Below are 15,891 nucleotides of genomic sequence, written 5' to 3' on the forward strand. Positions count from 1 at the left end.
CTATTCCTTTTCTCAAGATATTCTCAAGATGCTCTCTGACCCGCTGAGTTACTCCAGTTTTTTGTGTCCACCTGTCAGGTTTTGTCCTCTCTCCACCACTCTTTTCCAGCTTTCTCCACCCACCTCCATCTGTCTTAACAGTCCAAAATGTCATCTGCCCATTCCCTCCATAGTAGACTGCCTGACCCGTTGTGTTCCTCCTGCATTGTGTTTTGCTCAAGATTCCAGCAACTTTAATTCCTCTATAACTACTAAAAACCATTAGACCAGTGCCAAAATGACACTTTAAAGGACATTTAAAGATTGTTAGTCACCACAAAAAGCACATCATGGTGTGCAAGGCTGCAAATGAAATTTAGTTAAATACCTTTCAACACTAGATATAACCCACACTGCTCAATTTAACAACTTGTAAACGTTATTAAATCAATTAATTCTTCACATGTTTAAATTATGTTTTATTTTTAATTGTCTACTGTATATAGTGGGAGCAAAGCGCCAAGTCAAATTCCTTGTACGTATACATACTTGGCTAATAAAATGTATTCAATATATTGCTCAATCAAACCCGGGGCCGGGTATGTCCAGGGTGTCGGAGCCGGACACAGTCAGGCTGAGACAGGTTTACACACAAGCCCAGCAATCTCGGACACAGTCACAGGCTGAGCGCAGTTTACTGGCCTGAGATTGTGTCGGGGACAGGCTGGTGCAGTCAGGCTGATATTGGTTGACATGCTGGGCCAGGAGTGTGGGACATACACGGGCTGGGCGCTGTGTGTCCGGCCTTAGCCGGGACACAGACCGTGGAGCCGGGCCGAGTCCCTGCCTGGACGCGCCACCACCTCAGGCCGTGGACAGGGAGCGGAGCGAAGCGGGTCGGGGCCTACCTGGGCGCTGCGGTGCAGTGCACTCCGCTCGCTGTGGTGCTGTGGTGCTGTCGCTGTCCGGTTCCCTCCTGTCCCAGGTGCGGGGCGGGTGTCGGCGCCGAGAGCCGCCTCACTGCCCGGCCCGGCCTAGCCCAGTGCGCATGCCCAGGCCGCGCCGCAACGCCTGCTGGGCCAGCAGGGCCGGCCGACGTCATCCCGCGCCCACGCTCCGTGACGTCAACCGGCGCAGCGTCACCGTCACTGACGTCACCGGGCTCTGACGCCCGCCGGCTGACGTCAGCGAGGTCCGCAATGATGACGCGCCTCCCGACGCCCTGCACCACGTGGTACAGACTCTGGCTCCCTGTATCACGTGGTACAGACTCTGGTGCCCTGCATCCAGGGTTGCCAACTGTCCCATATTAGCCGGGACATCCCGTATATTGGGCTAAATTGGTTTGTCCCGCACAGGACCGCCCTTGTCCCGTATTAGGCTTGGGAGGCGCAGTAGGCCTGGACACTGTAGGTCCGGACAGTATAGGTCCAGACAGTGTAGGCCCGGACAGTGTAGGTCCGGAGGCCCGGGCGCCGCCTAACGGAGGTTGCTTAGCAACCCGCCTCCCGGCCCAGGCAGCCGCCATTGGTGGAGCACGTGGCCGCTGGCTGGGTGAGGTCACGTGGGGCACAGGACGGTGAAGTTACCTTGTCCAATGACATCGTATCTGCTTGCAGGGGGATATGACGTCACAGGCTAGGGGGGGGGGGGGGGATTAAAGGAGTACATCACTGGACACAGCGTGTGCGACTCGAATATGTGACATGGTGTCAGAAGTTTCAAACCTGAAACACTGAAATAGTCCCGGTGTCCTTAATTCACATATGAATTGGAAAAAAAAAATCCGTGAATGGAGAATCCTGACAGGAATTAGCAATCCTGAAGCTGAAAAGGGACAAATCGAGCGCCGAACGTCGAGTGTTTCAAGGCACAGTGAGTACGCTAGACCACAGTCCCGTGTATACAGTGTGGTGGAAGTGACCTGAGTGCAAGATGTCGGCGAGTGATAGGCCATGGATGAACTAGCATGCAAAAGATCTGCACCTAGAATGGAAACGTTTCAAAGAGCACTGCCATTTTACGTTTGAGGGTCCACTAGTCAGTAAGTCTGAGAAAGAAAAGGTGAACTATCTGATGACATACATAGGCGATAAAGGGAGGGAGATTTACCTAACCTTCCGATGGAACACAATTACTCTCCAAAACGGGGATGAAATCCTTGAGAACGAGACTCTGCAAGGAGCGCACAAGCACTATGAGATGTATGTCAAGCCAAAGAAAAATCAGATAAGGGCCACTGTCGACTTTCACAGACGACGGCAGCGGGACACCGAGAAGTTTGACAACTTTGTGACTAACCTGAAGTTGCTGGTCAAGGATTGTCACTATAAGGAGGAGGAGAGAATGCTCAGAGATGCAATTGTGCTCCGTTCCCGCCACCAGATAGTACGTGAGAAATGCCTTGAGAAAGGAGATGAACTACAATACAATACAATACAATATATCTTTATTGTCATTGTACCCAGGGGTACAACGAGATTGGGAATGCGCCTCCCATACGATGCAATAATTTAATTAATTTAGACAACAGCAACCCAACGAAACAATTGTAACAGTTTTAGTGCAAGTGCAAATTGATCTGTGCCGGATCACTATGCATTGTGACCATCCGGCTCAGCAGGACCGGTTCATAGCAGTTATGGCCCTGGGGATGAAGCTGTTCCTGAGTCTGGAGGTGCGGGCGTAGAAGGCCTTGTATCGTCTGCCCAATGGAAGGAGTTCGAACAGACTGTTGCAGGGGTGTGAAGAGTCTTTGTGGATGCTGGTGGCTTTTCTGAGGCATCGTGTGTTGTAGATGCCCTCCAAGTCTGGTAGCTGTGTTCCGATGGTCCTCTGAGCTCTATGGACTACCCGCTGTAGAGCTTTCCTTTCTGCCTCCGTGCAGCTGAGGTACCACACAGGGATGCCATGCGTTAGGATGCTCTCTATGGTGCAGCGGTAGAAGGTCGTCAGCAGCTGTTGGGGTAGACCAGACTTTTTCAGTGTTCTTAGGTAGAACAGTCTTTGCTGTGCCTTCTTGACCAGCACAGCAGTGTTATTGGACCATGTTAGGTCCTCCGAAATGTGAGTGCCCAGAAACTTGAAGCTGGACACTCTCTCCACACTGTCCCCGTTGATAGAGATCGGGGCATATTCCCCATTATGTGACCTACGGAAGTTGATGATCAGCTCCTTGGTCTTGGTGGTATTTAGGGACAGGTTGTTATCAGAGCACCAGTCCGCCAGGTTCTGCACCTCCGCTCTGTATTTTGTTCAAACACTGGATGCGGCAATCAGTATTGGCCAGAACTATGAAACAGCCCAAGAGAGTATGGAAGCCATCGACAAAGAAGAGGATAAAGTGCATGCTATGTACACAGGTGCTGGCAAAGGCAATTTCATGGGATCCAGAAAGAAAAGGCCCAAACCTAGACTGGATAAGAGTCACTACAGGAGCCCAGATAAAGGCAAAGAACAAAGAGCAAACAAGGAGTCCGAGTCTGTTGTAAGAGATGCGGATACTCTGCACAACATGAGAGTTGCCCAGCCAAAGGTCGGAAGTGTTCAGTCTGCAAAAAACTCAACCATTTTGCAGCAGTCTACAGACAGAGAAAGCAGCAAGCAAATATGATTGAGGAGAAAGCAGCAGCTTCCTATCCACCAGATGCTTCCGCAGACGAAGATAGTGAGGACGGCTATGAATATGCACACATGGATGCTGTACATGACAAGACACTCACTCAGTCAGTCAGGGGATGACTGGTATGAAAGTCTGCACATCAATGGACAGGAGATGAGAGTACAGATAGACACAGGATGCTCATACTCAATAATGCCAGTGCATATCTTCAAAAAGATGGAGAACAAACCAAAACTGCACAAAGCAAAGAGGCAGTTTGTGTCCTACTCCAACCACACACTGGAACACATTGGGTGTGTGAAATTGACCACAACATATAAAGACTACACCCTTGACGTTGAGTATCATGTGGTCAAGGCTGATGGCAAGCCAGTGCTGATGTCAGGGGCAGACAGTGCCAGATTGAACCTGGTACAAAGGCTCCACAACATCGATGAGTATCCAGAATTGATGCACACTACTGGCACACTCCCTGGGACGTACACATTGAAAATCGACCCAACTCACCAACCGGTTGTGCAGGCACCAAGGCGACAAACGCAAGCCTTGGCCAAGAAAATCTCAGCAAAAGTTCAGGAGATGGAGAGAAATGGGCCATTGTCAGAGTGCAAGAGCCAACAGACTGGGTCAACTCAATGGTGACGGTAGTGAAGAACGGAAAGGTACGCATCTGCATAGACCCGAAAGACCTCAACAAAGCGATCAGACAAGAACACTATCCCATACCAGCCGTAGAGGAGGTAGTGGCATCGATGCCAGATGCCAAAGTCTTCTCCGTCATAGATGCAAAATCAGGATTTCTCCAGATCAAACTTGATTACGAGTCGAGTTTGCTGACGACCTTCAATACCCCTCGTGGAAGCTACCGCTGGCTCCGCCGCCCATTTTGGATCAAGAGCGCCCCAGAAATCTTCCAGAGGATCATGGATGGAGTGTTGGAAGGGATCCATGGGACAAGAGCGATCATGGACGACATCCTGATATCGATAAAAGATAGCATAGAGCATGATTAAGTGCTCCGGCAAGTGGCGCAACAGGCAAAGCTGTACAACCTGCAGCTCAACGAGGAGAAGTGTCAGATCAGGAAGTCTGAGGTGCGGTATGTCGGACATCTTGTCACAGCAGCAGGACTCAGGCCTGATCCGGCAAAGATTGAAGCTGTGAAGCGGATGCCTGCACCTACGAACAAGAAAGAAGTGCAACAATTGCTTGGCTTCGTACAGTACCTGTCTAAGTTCATTCCACACCTCAGCAAGGTTGATGAACCACTGAGAGCCCTGACCTTGAGGGATGCACATTTCCAGTGGGATCATGCCCAGCAGCGAAGCTTCGACAAGCTCAAAGACCTGCGCACCGCCTCCCCTGTACTAGCGTACTAGGATGTGACAAAGAGCGTGGTAATACGAGTGCTACTCCAAGAAGACCACCCCATAGCATATACATCAAGGGCAGTGACAGAGACTGAAACGCGATACGCCCACATCCAAAAAGAGATGTTAGCGATCGTACACGGTTGCCGCAAATTCCAACGCTACATCTTCGGAAAGTCAGTGCTAGTGGAATCAGATCACAAGCCCCTACAGGCAATCTTCTTCAAGCCTTTGCTGTCAGCACCAATGAGACTGCAAAGGATGCTCCTCAGGTTGCAGCCCTATGACTTGACTGTCATGTACAAGCCGGGAAAGGAGGTGCCTATCGGTGATGCATTGAGCAGAGCTAATCTACCGGAAAGTGAACCGGATCTGGAACCAATCATGGTCAACATGATGGATCACATCGCCGTGTCACCAAAGAGGTACGCACAGTTCCAGACCTGCACGGCCATGGAATTGAATGAGCTCCATGGTATGATCATGAAGGGCTGGCCTGACACAAAGCAAGGAGTACCACACTCCATCAGAGAGTACTGGATGGTGAGAGATGAGCTTTCTGTACTGGATGGCATCGTATACAAAGGAATGTGCATAGTGGTGCCACCATCCATGAGACAACAACTGCTTGAGAAAGTGCACGAGTCCCACCTCGGCATCGTGAAATGCAAACAGAGAGCCAGAGAAGCCTTGTACTGGCCATCAATGAGCCAGCAGATCGAAGAGCTGATCGAGGGTTGCCCTGAATGCAACACACACCAGGCAGCTCAACACTCTGAGACGATGCACGCTACTCAACATCCTGATCTACCATGGGCAGAGGTAGCATCTGACCTGTTTGAGTGGGAAGGGTCCCACTACATCGTGACAGTTGATTACTATTGCAAATTCATTGAAGTAAATCAACTCTCCAAGGCCAACAGTACATCAGTCATTGATGCACTGAAGGAACAATTCAGCTGCCATGGCATACCGGAAACTTTGAGGACGGACAACGGACCACAGTATGTCTCATCTGAATTTGAAACATTCTGTGCAGAATACCAGATAACCCACCAGACGTCTTCCCCGCATCACCCTCAGTCCAATGAGGAAGCCGGGAGTGCTGTACGAACGGTGAAGTGTCTCTGGAAGAAATGCAAAGACAGGCATCTTGCGTTACTGGACTACCGTACCATCCCCCTTGCCAGCTGTAACCTGTCACCTTCACAGCTACTGATGGAATGCAGGCCGAGGAACAAGCTCCCAACTGCAAGGAATCTCCTTCAGCCAAGGCCCTACAACCCAGCAGAGGTCAAGCAACGTTTGGACAAAGAGAAGGCCAGGCAAGCCTACCACTACAACCAGAAGGCTGGTCAGAACTTTCCAGTCTTGAAGCCAGGCGATTCAGTCAGGATGACACCGCTACCGGGAACTAAGCAGTGGTTGCCGGCCACTGTTCTGGAACATCATGGTACTCCCAGGTCATATGTTGTTGACCATAACGGCCGGAAGTACAGGAGAAATCGCAAACACTTGCGGCTGGCTACTCACCAGGCTAACCGCAGACCCAGCCATTCGACTGACTGACAGTGCATGACCACACCATGGCCTACCGTCAGACCGGAGTCATCGGCACAGGTGAAGTCACCGCCCCAGCCAGGACCAGATCATGCACTGCGTACATCAGCTGAAATTCAACCGTCCAGGGCTAGGACGCGATTCACCAGGTCAGTCGTCAGCTACCAGCCAGGCAAGGTCTGCACAGTCGACCGCATCAGGAGGAAGTCAACCCCATCCAGCTCACCCAGTAATTCCACAAGCTGAATACACTACCAGAAGTGGTCGCATTAGCAAGAAACCGAACCGTTTGGACTTGTAAATATGTAACAAGCTTGCTATGTTGTGTTTAGACAAAATTAATGTTGGTTGAAATATTTTAAATTGGAAGCACAGGAAAAGTGATTCATTTCTTTCAATTGTTTGGCTAATGTTTATTAATAGTATGGAAAAGAAATCCATTTGAAGTTGTTGTGCCTTGTTATAATGCGTTATGTTTTATAGATGTATTTTTCTTATATGAAAGAAGGGAGATGTAAGATATTGTATCTGCTTGTACGAGGAAATGACATCGTACCTGCTTGCAATAGGATATGACGTCACGGGCTAGGCCTGGGCAATTAAAGGAGTACAACACAGGGCACAGCGTGTGCGACTCGAATATGTGACAGTCCCTTATTTGGGAGTGAGGAAGTTGGCAACCCTACTGGTGCACCATGTGGTACAAACTCTGGTGCCCTGCACCACGTTCACCTCCAAGTCAATGCAAATCCCTTCACAAAGAATCCTCTCCCACAGCTGATAAACTCAGGTGATAGGAGCAGAATTAGGCTGCTCGGCCCATCAAGTCTACTCCACCATTCAATCATGGCTGATCTATCTTTCGTTCTCAACCCCATAACTAAACGTTATCATGTTACACTGTAAATGGATCGATTGTAATCATGTATTGTTTTTCTGCTGACTGGTTAGAACGCAACAAAAGCTTTTCACTGTACCTCAGTATACGTGACAATAAACTAAACTCTCTTGTCTTCTCCCCATAAACGCTGACACCCTTACTAATCAGAAACCTATCTATCTCTGCCTTAAAAATATCCATTGAAAAATATCAATTGCCTGCATTCTCTCTGAAGGCCACTCTCCAGGACTGTGCCTAATGTGGATGCCGCACAAACAAGGCAGTGGTCAGCACAAGTCCTGGCGATACTTCACATGGACATTCAATGGGCCACCTGAATGACAGCACTGGCATATTTACACAATTTTGATAAATGATACTGAATTTGCAGGGAGGAATATGGAGGAATGTAGCAGTCAAAACTGAATGTATATAGTAGCTCTCCTCCAGAACAAATGCCTTTGCTTACATTACGATTTTGATCTTTGGCCAATACCCATTGGTTGATCATTGCCAAGCCATTTGAAGACATGTAGATTCAGCAGACTTGAAGGATATTAGTCTGAAGGAACATTCCTGACCTGAAACGTCACCTATCCATGTTCTCCAGAGATACTGCCTGACCCACTGAGGTACTCCAATATGGAGTTATGGTGTCATAGAGTGATACAGTGTGGAAACAGGTCCTTCAGCCCAAACTGCCCACAACGGCCAACATGTCCCAGCTACACTAGTTCCACCTGCTTGTGTTTGGTCCATATCCCTCCAAACCTGTCCTATCCATGTACCTGTCTAACTGTTTCTTAAATGTTGGGATCGTCCCTGCCTCAACTACCTCCTCTGGCAGCTTGTTCCATACACCCACCACTTTGTGTGAAAAATATTCCCCTCAGATTCCTATTAAATCTCTTCCCCTTCTCCTTAAACCTATGTCCTCTAGTCTTCGATTCCCCTACTCTGGGCAAGAGACATTGTGCATCTATCCGATCTATTCCTCATGATTTATACACCACTATAAGATCACCCCTCCTGCGCTCCAAGGAATAGAGTCCCAGCCCACTCAACTTCTTCCTATAGCTCAGACCCTCTACTCCTGGCAACATCCTTGTAAATTTTCTCTTTACCCTTTCCCGCTTGACAACATTTTTTCTATAACATGGTGCCCAGAACTGAACACAATACTCTAGATGTGGCCTCACCAATGTCTTATACAACTGCAACATGACTTCCCAACTTCTATACTCAATACTCTGACTGATGAAGGCCAATGTGCCAAAAGCCTTTTTGACCACCCTATCTACCTTCGACTCCACCTTCAAGGAACCATGCACCTGCAAAAAAGCACTTTGTATTTTTTTTGTAAACCAGCATCACTGTTCCTTGTGTCTACAGTGGAGGAAATAAGACTTCCTGAAGGTCAAAACTCAGTCTCCATTTTTGTTTGTTGAGACATAACGACATCGATGTGTGAATATTTTTGCCCTCATATTTGGTAGAATCAGATGGAGCAGAGGGAGATACTTTGCTCACTGACATTACAGTAAACATCTGTTATAACAGACCAGAGCGGGGGAATGGTGTCCGTTCTTGCCGATTGTCCGCTGTAACAAAGTGTAATAATAATAATAATAATGCATTACATTTATATAGCGCTTTTCATATATTCAAAGACGCTTTACAGGGATTTAGAGAACATAGGGAAGTGAATAAATAGATAGAGAACAGAGAAAGGAGACAGAAGGTGAGGTGACCTTCAGTGGTTGAAGGCAGTACTGAACAGATGAGACTTCAGTGATGTTTTGAATGTGGTGAGTGTGGAGGAGTCTGACGGTTTTGGGTAGTGAGTTCCATAGGGTGGGAGCAGCGATGGAGAAAGCCCTGTCCCCCCAGGATCTGAGTTTGGTCCGGATGTGGGGGGATAGGAGATTGGCAGCAGCAGAGCGGAGGGTGCAGGTGGGAGTGTGCCTGTGGAGGAGGTCGGTCAGGTAGGATGGGTCAGGTCAGGTAGGATGACATTTCATGTGTAGAGACCCAACAATAACATTTAGGCCAAGCACGAACTGCACTGGGAGAGATGCCCTTGTTTCGATGAAACATTAAAGCAAAGCCTTACCTGCCCTAAGCAACAAAACCTCCAGGGTCCCTACACAGCAATACAGGTGGTGGCAGTGGCCAGGGTGGTTGTGCAGACCGGGGATGACGTTGGCATTCCGGCCGAGTGGTGAAGTTCAACAGGTCTGTCTGCTATAACCAAAATCCATTACAGAGGTCCATAAAAAAAAGTGTTTACTGTACTTGAAATAATCTTGGAGCATTCATTCAGAATAACTTGAGGTACAGACAACCCCAGACTGCCCAGGGCATCTGGAAGTTGATACTAACCCGGTTCAGTTCAGTTTGTTGTCACGTGTAAAGCTTTTGTAGCGTGCTATCCAGTCAGCAGAAAGACAACACGATTACAATTGAGACATTGCAATGTATGATAAGGGAATCATAGTTAAAGTAAGAAATGTTGCTATAGGAATAGAGATTTAAGAGTGTGGAGCAATTGTAATATGTGTTTGTGGATCTGCTTTTGTGGCGAGCACACAAATAGTCACCTGGGATGGGCGCCTTTCTGGAAGCCTTCAACGCCATCTTGGAAGCTTTCCAATTGAATTTACAAGGTTAACATTATTTCTGGCCAATAAATTCCCCTGACAACAGAGATGTTAAGGCCTTCAGTTGACTTTAAATCATTCTTGTGTGGCATTGAGATGGCAATGGTACTATTTGCAATACCTTTATCTGCAAGGTCAAAGCCTATCATAATTGAAAAATTGATTTTCACGGGTGTTATACGAGAATTTTCCCGAACAGTCTGTGACACACAGCGCTGTGGCCATAGCTTAAAGCCCATAGCTCTATGTTTAAAGCCCATAGCGCTATGTTTAAAGGCCATAGCGCTATGTTTAAAGCCCATAGCGCTATGTTTAAAGCCCATAGCGCTATGTTTAAAGCCCATAGCGCTATGTTTAAAGCCCATAGCGCTATGTTTAAAGCCCATAGCGCTATGTTTAAAGCCCATAGCGCTATGTTTAAAGCCCATAGCGCTATTTTTAAAGCCCATAGCGCTATGTTTAAAGCCCATAGCGCTATGTTTAAAGCCCATAGCGCTGCAGCTGACAGCTCTGTTTAAATTCCCACGGGTTAAGCCAACAGCGGTCTGTTTAAACCTTTGCGTGCTAAACTGGTAGTGCTGTTTGTATTACCTTTACGCGCCAAGTGTGTAGCGCTGTGTATTGATTTGCGCGCCAGTCTGTGGCTGATAGCGCTCTGTTCCCAAGGGGGGGGAGTGGGCTTGCTGGGATGCAGTCCCCTCCCATTGGTTATAGTTGGAATTTGGGAGCAGCGTTACTGGCCAGGACTGGCCGGCGGTTATTTCAATACCTGATTTCTTACCTGTATAAAGGCAGGCGTCAGTAAGCCAGAAGTTACTTCAAGTTCATGTACACGAGGGGTTCACCGATGGGCTGCGTCGCGATCAGTGCCACGGATGGAGGCAGAGGCAGTGCCAGAGGCAGAAAAAGAGAGAAAGAAAAAGAAAGAGAAAGAGAGAAAGAGAAAGAGAGAGGTGTGTTGCTGTAAAACTGGACCCTGCGTCTACCGGACAAGTGTTGTTTTTGTCCTCTCTTGCCAATAAAACTGATTAGCAACTAAACAGACGAGTGAGCATTTTTTCTGTTGTACTAGTCAGACCCTTGAATCTCTTCCCTTGCAACAAAGGGGTTTAAAAAAAAAATCATACCACTTAAAAAAGAATGCAAGAATACAAAAAGGAAATAAAAAGTTTAAAAAGCCCAGTACAGTAGTTTCTTTTTGGAACAGATTTCTTGCCTTTACTCCTCCGCTACACTCTTAAATCTCTACTCCAACAAAAACATTTCTTACTTTTCCTTAATCCTGAATCTGTACACTGTGGACGGCTCCATTGTAATCACGTATAATCTTTTTGCTGACTGTTAGCCCGCAACTAAAGATTTTCACTGTACCTCGGTACAAGTGAGGTGGTGGGTGTAAACTAAACTAAAGGTGCATCGTTTTGAGCTGCCAACATGTCATCTAGTGGCGAAGGTTCACTATTTCTGGAATTTTGTTTCCAGTCATGGTAAGGTCATCCGCTTTACCATAACTCTCCGCAGATTTATGTACCTGCAGCCAACAGTGTGGGCGCATGAATCCGTGGATGGTAAGTCAGTGGACAAAGACAACAGAGCTCAGAAACAAGACCTTCAGCTCAACTTCAATATACCCCATCTAAGCTTGTCCCATTTGCCTGCATTTGGCCCATACCCCTCTTCACCTTTCCTATCCATGTACCTGTCCAAATGGCTTAAATGTTACAGTACCTGCTTCAACCACCTCCTCCATCAGCTCATTCCATACACCCACTGCCCCAGGAGTGAAAACGCTGCCACTTAGGTTCCAATTAAATCTTTCCCCTCTCACCTTAAACAACTGGTTCTTAATTCCTCTACCCTGGGATAAAGACTTTGAAGAGTCATCCTATCTATTTTCCTCATGATTTTGTACACCTCCAGAAGATCACCCCTCAGCCTCCTGCAATTCAAGGAATAAGGCCCTAACCTGAATGAACAGCATTCTAGACTACGCACTGAACACAATACTTTGAAATAAATGTCACTGGTTTTCCAATTTTCATCTTAGTTTAGTTTAGAGATTTAGTTTAGAGATACAGCACGGAAACAGGCCCTTCGGCCCATGGAGTCCGCACTGACCAGCGATCACCCTGCACATTAACACTATTCTACAAACACTGGGGACAATTTTACACATACACCAAGCCAATTAACCTACATACCTGCATGTCTGTGGGAGGAAACCGAAGATCTCGGAGAAAACCCGCGCAGGTCACGGGGAGAACGTACAAACTCCGTACAGACAGCACCCGTAGTCGGGATTGAACCCGGGTCGCCCGTGCTGCACGCGCTGTAAGGCAGCAACTCTACCACTGCGCCACCGTGCCGCCCCCCAACACAGCCGTTTTTTTGGGGGGGGGTGGGGGGGGGGGGGGGGGGGTGGGGGGGAAGAAAGGGGAGTGGTGTGTTCATTGGTTAGTTACCTAAAATAGGAGAATTCAATGTTTATACTTTCAGGTCGCAAGCTACACAATTGGAATATGAGGTGCTGTTCCTCCAGTTTGCAAGTGGCGATGCTATGAATCATTCAAGAAACAAATAAATGGAAAAATACTGTAGCACCGCCATTCAATATGATCATGGCTGATCATCTAAAATCAGTATCCCGTTCCTGCTTTTTCCCCATATCCCTTGATTCCTTTATCCCTAAGAGCTAAATCTAACTCTCTCTTGAAAATATCTTGAATGTATTAACTTATCCAAATGTTAAGCATTTCTATTGTCCGTTTCAAAATATTGTTAAATCAATGCTCAAATGACTGCATTTGTAAATACATAGGCCCTCAGGAAGATGCAATATGAATAGATTTAGCCCATATCCTGCTGGCTCAGTGTGGAAGGTCAATGTGGGCAGGTCTAGGGTTGTTATTGTCACGGGTACCGAGCTAGCGAGAAAAGTATTGTTTTGCAAGCTATCCAATCAGATATACCATACATAAATACATTTAAGTCAAACTCAAGTTCTATAGGCTCACCCTGTGACAGTGTGGGTTTTCTCCGGGTGCTCCGGTTTCCTCCCGCACGCCAAAGATGTACAGGTTTGTAGGTTAATTGGCTTTGGTAACATTGTAAATTGTCCCTAGTGTGTAGGATAGTGCCAGTGCACGGGGTGATCGCTGGTTGGCGATGGGCTTGTTCCTGCACTGTATCTGATGTCCTCTGCCCACAGCGAGTCAGGAAGCCCTGCAGGCTGACCTCAACGAATAGTGGAAGAAGACAGCTGCTAACCTCAACCTTCCCGAAGGTGGGGCCGCGGCCAGGCTTCCGGACGGTGGGGCTGTGGCCAGAAGGCTTCCGGACGGTGGGGCTGTGGCCAGAAGGCTTCCGGACGGTGGGGCCGCGGCTGTCGACTGGGAACATGGCCGGGGGCCTTTATTGAAGCTCTGCGGTCTTGATGCTTCCCGAATCGCCGCGCAGAAGCTCGGCTCGGTTGGGGGAGCCGGGCCTCGCGGGCCGGCGGAGCGACTGGCGGGGCCCGCGGCCCGGGTCGGCACCACGGAGGTGTGAAATGGGGCGTCGACAGCGGTGAGGAATGGGTAACATTCCTTCTCTCCAAGATGCTGCCTGACCTGCTGAGTTACTCCAGCATTTTGTGATACCTTCGATTTTTTGTACCTGTACTCCTAGATCCCTCTGCTCGACAACACTACCCAGAGGCCTACCATTCACTGTGTAGGTCCTGCCCTTGTTCGACGTCCGAAAATACAACTCCTCACACTTCTCTGTATTAAATTCCGTCATCAATTCCTCAGCCCACCTGGCCAATCGATCCAGATCCTGCTGCAATTTTTCACAACCATCTTCACTATCTGCAAAACCACCCACTTTTGTATCATCAGCAAACTTGCTAATCTTGCCCTGTATGTTCTCATCCAAATCATTGACGTAGATTTCAAACAGTAACAGGCCCAGCACCGAACCATGAGGGACACCACTAGTCACGGGCCTACAGTCTGAGAAACAACCTTCCACCATCACCCTCTGCTTCCTTCCATGGAGCCAATTTGCTATCCATTCAGCTATCTCTCCTTGGATCCCATGCGATCTAACCTTCCAGAGCAGCCTACCATGCGGAACGTTGTCGAATGCCTTAGAAACATGGAAACATAGAAAATAGGTGCAGGAGTAGGCCATTCGGCCCTTCGAGCCTGCACCGCCATTCAATATGATCATGGCTGATCATCCAGCTCAGTAGCCTGTACCTGCCTTCTCTCCATACCCCCTGATCCCTTTAGCAAAAAGGGCCACATCTAACTCCCTCTTAAATATAGCCAATGAACTGGCCTCAACTACCTTCTGTGGCAGAGAATTCCACAGACTCACCACTCTCTGTGTGAAGAAATGTTTTCTCATCTCGGTCCTAAAAGACTTCCCCCTTATCCTTAAGCTGTGACCCCTGGTTCTGGACTCCCCCAACATCGGGAACAATCTTCCCGCATCTAGCCTCTCCAACCCCTTAAGAATTTTATATGTTTCTATAAGATCCCCCCTCAGTCTTCTAAATTCCAGCGAGTACAAGCCCAGTCTATCCAGTCTTTCCTCATATGTAAGTCCCGCCATCCCAGGGATCAATCTGGTGAACCTTCTCTGTACTCCCTCTAAGGCAAGAACGTCTTTCCTCAGGTTAGGAGACCAAAACTGCACACAATACTCCAGGTGCGGTCTCACCAAGGCCCTGTACAACTGCAGCAGAACCTCCCTGCTCCTAAACTCAAATCCTCTTGCTATGAATGCCAACATACCATTCGCTTTCTTCACTGCCTGCTGCACCTGCATGCTTGCTTTCAATGACTGGTGCACCATGACACCCAGGCCCCATTGCATCTCCCCTTCTCCCAATCGGTCACCATTCAGGTAATACTCTGCTTTCCTGTTCTTGCCGCCAAAGTGGATAACCTCACATTTATCCACATTATATTGCATCTGCCATGCATTTGCCCACTCGCCTAATCTATCCAAGTCACTCTGCAGCCTCCTAGCATCCTCCTCGCAGCTAACACTGCCACCCAGCTTCGTGTCATCCGCAAACTTAGAGATGTTGCATTCAATTCCCTTGTCCAAATCATTAATATACACTGTAAATAACTGGGGTCCCAGCACTGAGCCTTGCGGTACCCCACTAGTCACTGCCTGCCATTCCGAAAAGGACCCGTTTATTACTGAAGTCCATGTACACAACATCTACAGCTCTGCCCTTATCAACTTTTTTGTTCACGACTTCAAAAAAATCAATCAGATTTGTGTGACACGACCTCCCACGTAGAAAATCATGCCGACTATCCCTAATCAGCCCTTGCCCATCCAAATGTCTGTATATTCTATCCCTCAGAATACTCTCCAGTAACTTACCAACTACAGATGTTAAGCTCACCGGCCTATAGAAACATAGACAATAGGTGCAGGAGGAGGCCATTCAGCCCTTCGAGCCAGCACCACCATTCAATGTGATCATGGGTGATTATCCAGAATCAGTAACCTGTGCCTGCCTTCTCCTCATATCCCTGGATTCCCTTGGCCCGAAGAACTAAGTCCAACTCTCTCTTGAAGGACGTCTCCTATCCTTGTTGCTGTTTTCTTCTGTGATCAAGGTGTTGGGTTTGGGAACCCAGCCCCAGGCAGTAACTGCAGTGCATTTTGTGGGTGGTACACACTGCCGCCACGGTACACCAATTGTCAGGGAACGAACAGTTCAGGCAGTGGATAATCTGGTCAACGGTGACACCAACTACCACGGATATCACTGATGGTAAAATCATTCGAACCCCATGAACTCCTGGGGTT

At 48.1% G+C, this 15,891-nt stretch overlaps 1 protein-coding gene across 3 annotated transcripts in view; it reads right to left on the reverse strand.

Annotated features, from left to right (window-relative positions):
- The window catches only part of LOC144598730 (importin subunit alpha-5), a 28,926-nt gene extending 27,853 nt beyond the window's left edge, over positions 1-1,073 (reverse strand). For 2 of the 3 annotated variants that reach the window (XM_078409078.1, XM_078409077.1), the window contains exon 1: positions 888-1,073. The gene's annotated coding sequence lies outside the window, so the exon portion shown is untranslated. The remainder of the gene's footprint in view (positions 1-887) is intronic. The other variant, XM_078409075.1, reaches the window with a different exon arrangement.
- Positions 1,074-15,891: the final 14,818 nt, after the last annotated feature.

This window comes from Rhinoraja longicauda, chromosome 12, assembly GCF_053455715.1.
Source record: "Rhinoraja longicauda isolate Sanriku21f chromosome 12, sRhiLon1.1, whole genome shotgun sequence".
NCBI classification, from domain to species: domain Eukaryota; kingdom Metazoa; phylum Chordata; class Chondrichthyes; order Rajiformes; family Arhynchobatidae; genus Rhinoraja; species Rhinoraja longicauda.